Here is a 7643-nt window from a genome sequence, read left to right on the forward strand (position 1 = left end):
TTCGGCCCCCCTCAACGTCATGTAGCAGGGGCCAGTATGGCAGTATGCATATACATGCATTAGTCTTAATACTCCAGCCATTAGCCCAAGGCCTAATACTGACTTCCTAATCCAGCTCAGCCCAAAGCAATTAGTCAATGGCCAAAGCCCACAATGGAACGTACGTACTAGCCTAGGGCCTAGGAAAACAGAAGCAATCGCTTGATGCGCATGATCGATTCAGTTCCCAGCTCTACGGGATCCAATCTACTCGACTGTCGATTATTTTCGCCTGCTGCTTAGCCGCCGCCGACTAAGCATAGCTGCCGCAAAGGATTCCAGCCAGACCCTGATTCGGTGATTCCAGCAATCTCTGATAACTGACGAGAACTAGGGCTGCTGCCGTCCCGCGCGCGCCGCGCCGCAACACAAAGGTACCAACGTATTGCAGTATTACTAAATCACCAGACCCTGTAAATCACGTTCTAGTTCGATTACTAAATCCAATCATTGCTATGTGCTACTGCCAGTAATTATTTTTACTAGTGGAGCTGCCTATCAAGAAGAGGAAGACACTGCCAATTAGCAGTTTTTTTAAACCTATTGGTTCGCCTTCCAACTCTACGGCTCAAGATGCTAATCCACCCGAGGAGACGGAGATTACAACAGTTGATGCGCAAACACCGGATAAAAGGAGTGGAAGAAGGTAAATAGTGAAAAAGATTATTGAGAATTTTAAAGATAGCACGACTCATATCGATAAGGTTATTGAGAAATCATCCGAAAAAACAATTGCAGATGCAAGACTAAGACTCAAAGTTACAATTAAATCTGTCAGGTAGGCAATAATTTATTTCAGCATATTGTTTACATTTTAATATCTATACTATATACACTTACAAAAATTGCTATTTTTCATGTTATATTTATTTTATGGTTAATGTTTTCGTCGCCTAGTCCCCCCTATGCTGAAATCCTGGATCCGTCCCTGTGTGCTACCTTTAAACAATTCAAAAGTTATTATCTCTTATTTGTGTCAATGTTTTATAGCTCATGAGGAAATATGTGGTGTTTTATCTTTCGATCTTGTCATTTACTTCGGACAGACTTTCACCAATGGACTAGTGGCTCATCCGATTATCCAATAATTTTGCAAAAAGAGCTGGCAATGGGTTCCCAGCCCCGATTAATTAACTTGCATTAATAATTCTCTTCACATGCTTTGCCCTGATCAATCAGTGAGCAACTTAATTTTGCAAAAAGAAAAAGAAAAGAAATGAAAAAATAGACACTCCTCCATGGTATGAGATTGTTGGAAGGCACCCGAGGATTCGGTTAGCCATGGCTTGAGAAAGAAAAGGTGGGGAGGAGTGTCATCCATAAATAATAAAATGCATGTGTAAACAAAAGAGAAGAGGGATGATCTACCTTGGTGGTAGAAATAACGTCCTTCATGGGAGCCACTCTTGAAAGTCTGGTTGATAAGGTAGTTAGAGTACCCAATACCATTCGTTGATAACAACAAACACCTCTCAAAACTTTACTTTTATGCTCTCTATATGATTTCAAAACTTGAAAAGCTCTAGCACATGATTTAATCCCTGCTTCCCTCTGCGAAGGGCCGTTCTTTTACTTTATGCTGAGTCAGTTTACCTACTTCTTTCTACCTTAGAAGCAAACACTTGTGTTAACTGTGTGCATTGATTCATACATACTTGCTTATTTTCATTCATCATATTACTTTGTGTTGACAATTATCCATGAGATATACATGTTGAAGTTGAAAGCAACTGCTGAAACTTATATCTTCTTTGTGTTGCTTCAAAACTCTCTACTAAGAATTTATTGCCTTATGAGTTAACTCCTATGCAAGTCTTATCGATGTTTGTCTTGAAAGTACTATTCATGAAAAGTCTTTGCTATATGATTCAGTTGTTTAATCATTGTCTTTACCATTGCTTCGAATCACTTCATTCACTTCATATGCTTTACAATAGTATTGATCAAGATTATGATAGCATGTCACTTCAGAAATTATCCTTGTTATCGTTTACCTACTCGAGGGCGAGTAGGAACTAAGCTTGGGGATGATTGATACGTCTCAAATGTATCTATAATTTCTTATGTTCCATGCTACTTTTATGATGATACTCACATGTTCTATACACACTTTATGTCATTATTATGCATTTTCCGGCACTAACCTATTGACGAGATGCCGAAGAGCCAGTTGCTGTTTTCTGCTGTTTTTGGTTTCAGAAATCCTACAAAGGAAATATTCTCGGAATTGGACGAAATCAACGCCCAGGGTCTTATTTTTCCACGAAGCTTCCAAAAGACCGAAAGGATTACGAAGTGGGGCGACAAGGCGCCGCCACGCCAGGGCCGCGCGGCCAGGGCTGGGCCCGCGCCGCCCTGTTGTGTGGGGACCTCGTGTTGCCCCTAAACCTACCCTTCCGCCTACTTAATGTAACACCTAAAATTTCAAAACAAAGAGAAAATAAATTTCCTTTTTCCAAAAATGAGAACCAACAAAAACTTTTCTTAAATAGATTGCTATGCTTAGTGCTCATACCTATTACTTGTGTTTTTGCCATGATGTGTGTTATTATGCTTATGTGATAAACTCTAAAACCCTAAAGTGATCAAGTGAAGATCACATACCAAATAAAAGAGAAAGGAATCAAATAAGAACCAAAACCCTAACCCTCTCAAAAATATTTTGGATCTATTTTGAGAAACCTAAAATAAATAAAAAAGACATATATGGGCATGTAGCCCTAGTGTGTAAATTTTGAACTCTACCTTTCTTACTTTGACAAATGGAGGTGAACCATTGCAAAACTTGCTAAACCCTAAACCTCATCCCTCTTGTCACCAATCTTTGAAAAACAAAATAAAAAGGAAAGATCTTAATTAAGAAAAAGACATATGCAAGCCTATGTCTACTTTTTGCAAATGCTCCAACCTTGAGTGTTAACCTTGGTAGGTGATTTGAAATACATCAACACACTCAACAAAGTAACTAACAACCAATTCAAGTTTGAAGAAAAATAAAATCAAACATATGCATAGAGGCATATGTGGCACTTAGCCAAAATATCCAATCTTGACCTAGGCACTCCCATTGCCTCAAAATGGTTTGAACCCTTTACCCAACTTATTCTAACACCAAATACACCTCACCCTTGTCAAAATGAAGCAAATAAAAATAAAAGAATAAAAGTTAGAAATTCACAAAACCCTCACATATGGCTTATGCCATTTTTCCAAATCTTTGACCTAGACCATTTTGGCCTTCACCATTAGTTGTAATAAGATACTAAACACTTATTACAACTTTTGGAATCAAAGAAACACAAATCAAATCAAATTCAAACTCAAATTGTGATCACATGTGATTATGGTCAAATCTGCCATTTGCATTCTGGTCACTACTTTGAGCCCATGCATTTCAAGTTTTTTAAACTAAACTTTCCCAATTCTTTGCATGTCATCCAAGAGCACATCAAGGTGAACAAATTTGGTCAAGACCACCTGGTCAAATTCATCTTGGATCAAATTCTATGCTCATCCAAAGTTGGAACTTTTTATCAAATACAACAATCTCACTTTGCCATTTTTTTTGCTATTCTTTGATTTTTAAAATTCCACCACCACACATGTTTGTCTCTGGTCTTTTGCAACTCAACCAAACCAAACATTTTCAAATTTTGAATCCTTTTGAGCTCAACCAAATTTGGTAAAATTTGGCAAATTGCAAATAGGCATTAATTCCAACACTATTCTAAATAGTGCTCTAAGCCAACCCTAGTGCCCCATTTCACTCCCTCTGGTTCCCTTACCCCCTCTCACCCTATATCATGCACAGCAGCCCTAAGGGAGGAGGCCAAACCTACCCTAGCCATGCCATGCCGGCCACCATGCATGAGCACATGCTCTCCTCCTCTCCTCACCTCCTCAACCCTGTCCACCTTGTCCACTGGCGCCACCTAGCCCTACTGAGCATGCCTAGCCCAACCCTTGTCGAGGAGGAACCCGCCACCGCCGGGAACGCGTCGCGCCCAGGGTGACCAGGCATGCCGTGGACGTCGCAGCGCGCATGCCACGGGCACCTACAGGCCACGCGCCGCCCCAACACTCGACGCCACCCCTGGCCCCCCTCTCAGCGCCTTGAGCTTCACCGCCGTCCATGCAACCCACCAGACACGCGCCCGTGTCCTCGCGAGCGCCGTTGCCGACGACCGGCTCGCCGTTTTCCCGCGCCGGTGCCGCCGGACCTCGACGTCGCCCGTGCTCACCTGGCCGTCCCCCACCCTAGCCAGCACGCGCTCTAGCTTCGTCTCGACCTCACCTACCTAGCCCTTCCTCGCCAACCCCTCTCCATCGCCGGAATCGCCGCGACCTGGTCGAGTTCGTCGCAGACCTCCGGCCACCTCGAGCGCCTATAAAAGGGGAGCCCCTCCTCCTCATCTGAGCACGCCAATCAACTTCCCTCCCTCCTCTGAGCCTCCTCGCCCTCTCTCCACGCGACTTTGCGCAGCGCCGCCGTCCAATTGCCACCTCGCCGCCCGTGAGCCGCCGCAGATCAATCCGACGCTACCGTCCACCCCCGGAGCTCCAGCGACCACCGTTGAGCTCGCCGTCGTCGACAACCTCGCCTCGCGTCAACGCCACCGCTTGCCGGAGTCCCTGCTCGCCATCGACCCCCTACCTCTGCCGTGCCCGTGCCTGCTTCTCGTCGACGATGACGACGAACCAACGCCGCTTGATCCCCTCTTAATCCAACGGCCCACCGCCTCCCTTAACGCTTCGGGTTTTAAGACCCGCTGACAGGTAGGTCCCTTTGTCAGACGGCCCGCGACACGTGAGATGCGAAGCTGGGCTGGCCCACCTCTCTCTTCCCCGATTTAGCCGGTTAACTTTCCCGCCGGCCCTCTAATTCAAATCTAGTTTAAATGAATTAGTTCAAATTTCAATACTGGTCCTGTCTTGTAAATTACATAGTTTCAAATCTACCCAACCAAATTTGATGAAATTTATATTGCTGGAAATCTTGCAAAAAGATCTATCCAACCCCACTGGTCCCACCCCAAGATCTGTTGTATAAATAAAATGATAAAAAGAAGAAGGCAGGGACTTTTTCATATACAAATAATTATTAAAAATCAACAAAAATAGATATTTAAGTAATTCCAACTCTCATAGCTCACATTTGACTTACACTAATTGTTTCTGCAAGAAAATGGTGTGGTCACTTTGCATGATCATGCCCTAGTTTAATTAATGGACAATATGGCTATTTTATTAACATGATTTTGTCCAAAACTATTATGCAAACTATATTAAGTGTTTCACTTCATTTAAATCTTGTCCCAAATACTTTCATATGAAGTATTGACCCCTGGTCAAATACTCTCACATGAAATACTTGGAGATTTTAAATCATAATAGGCATTATTAAATGGTATGAGGTATTCTACCTCATTTAAATCTTCTTCTCAAATAATGGTGATGAATGGTTGACTTAGGTCAACATGATATCATGTACTATTGTTTGAGAAATTAAATCTTAAGAAGATTTCAATGAGAGGAAATTATTTCTCAAGAACTATATGGAAACTATCATTTACATATGTAATGAGAGGAAATTACTTTTCTCAAGCCACACAACCAATGCACCCTAATTATATTAATTATGTGCTTGGAATAGTTTGTGTGAATATATGTGATGTTGGAATAGCCATTGAATTGTTTGGTGATTGTATCCTCGTATTCGTGTATAGACGCTAGTACCGGAGAATACCAGGAAGAGGAAGGATTCTACCCAGAAGAAGAAGAGAACTTTGACCACATCAACAACCAAGGCAAGCTAATACCATTGCAAGCTCTATTGTTGCAAGCTAATATTCTTGCAAGTGCAAAGCTCTCTTGAGCAAAGCACCACTCCACTTTACTTGATGACAATAATCCTATCCCAAGTTTTACATTGCAAACTTTTACTTGATTTCATTTAAAGCTTACTTTTATAGTTAACTTTGGTCTAAGTATAGAGTAGATCAAGAGTATCAACCCTAGCCTAAGAGCTTATGAGTTAAGTAGCACCCCTCATGACTAGTTGCTAGTGCTAATAAATAAAATTGACTACTCTAGATGGGAACTTGTGAGTTTGAAATGAATTTGAAAACCTTGGAATGATGAGTCATTCTATTGAAAGATTTTGAAGGTGAATGTGACTTGTGAATGACATGGTGAACTTTACAAAAACTGATGGTTGGGTTCGGATGCGATACCATTCCAATTTACAAGTACCCCCACAATACCTGATTATGGGTAGGGCTTAACCGGAAGTTTATGTGTCTTAGTATGGGTTCCCTCTAAACAAGCGTCATCGGGGTTATGCCGAAAGCTGCCTCTACAACAAAAGAAATGATGAGAAATGACGTGAAACGAGGTGAATGTCCGGCCCAAGCCCTGTGCAGTTCCCAGGTTGACGAGTTGGTCTTCACTTGGGAGGCCAAGCTCATGGGGAGAGGTGCCTATACTAGGATATGTAAGTGAAAGGTTATGGTTGATGATCCGCGTCTGAGTTACGATTATTCGGGGTTATTCTCGACGGATGTAATCAAATGTTGTGGCACAAGTGTGCAACCTCTCGCAGAGTGTAGAACTATTCGAATAGCCGCGTCCACGGTTATGGACGGTTGGAAAGGCCATACTGTTCCGGTCATCGGACCATTTTCAAAAATGTGACATATGATTTGTGACTTGATCTTGAAAGGGGAATGGTGAATTTGACTTGAATTACAACAAATGTTGTGGGAATGACACTAATGTTTCCACTTGAGTTAGTTAGCACATGAAAGGTCTTTGTTTCAAATACTTGTGAACTAAAATTGGCTTTATGCAAAAGAAACTAGAGCTTAGCACCACCTTACCAGAAATGTTAGTACTTACATTAGTATTAGTTTGTGAGTACTTTAAAGTACTCACGGCTGTGTCCCTGGCTATTCAAATGGCCAGACTATGAAGAGGAGCAGCAGTATGAAGATGATGGACAGCAGGACGTCTACGACAACTAGGACTACTCCTGACGTCAACGAGTTGCTCGTGGAACGGATGGACCACGACCGCTACTTCGCTTCCGCTATGTGTTTTGTAATTGGATCCTTAGATCCCCTATGTTGTATTAAGACTGGATCATGTGATCCTTTGTTGTAAGACGATTATGTGTTGTAATGAATGATGTGTTGTGATATCAATCTATTATGTCTCGCAAAAACAATATTCCTGGGATTGCGATGAATGGCATAATAGGCATCTGGACTTAAAAATCCGGGTGTTGACAAGTTGGTATCAGAGCCATTGTTTGACCTTAGGAGACCCTAGTTAGAATGGACGTCCGAAAAAAAAACTTAGTTTCAAAACAAAGGAAGTGAATATTTCTGAAAACTTATTTCTCACCCTTATCTTGAGATCTTTTCAAAATACTAAATCCATGCTCTACCTTTCTTTGTAAATTGTACATAAAATTTTGCACACTTGATCACTCCATTAACTTACTTATCCTAATTGCTCACAGATGGAGTACCAATGGGAGTTCTATCAGCTTGGTCCCGGAGGCGACCTGAGGTTCGAAAAGGATTTGAAGCAACTAGTGGAAT

Source organism: Lolium rigidum, chromosome 5 (genome assembly GCF_022539505.1).
Source record: "Lolium rigidum isolate FL_2022 chromosome 5, APGP_CSIRO_Lrig_0.1, whole genome shotgun sequence".
NCBI classification, from domain to species: Eukaryota; Viridiplantae; Streptophyta; class Magnoliopsida; order Poales; family Poaceae; genus Lolium; species Lolium rigidum.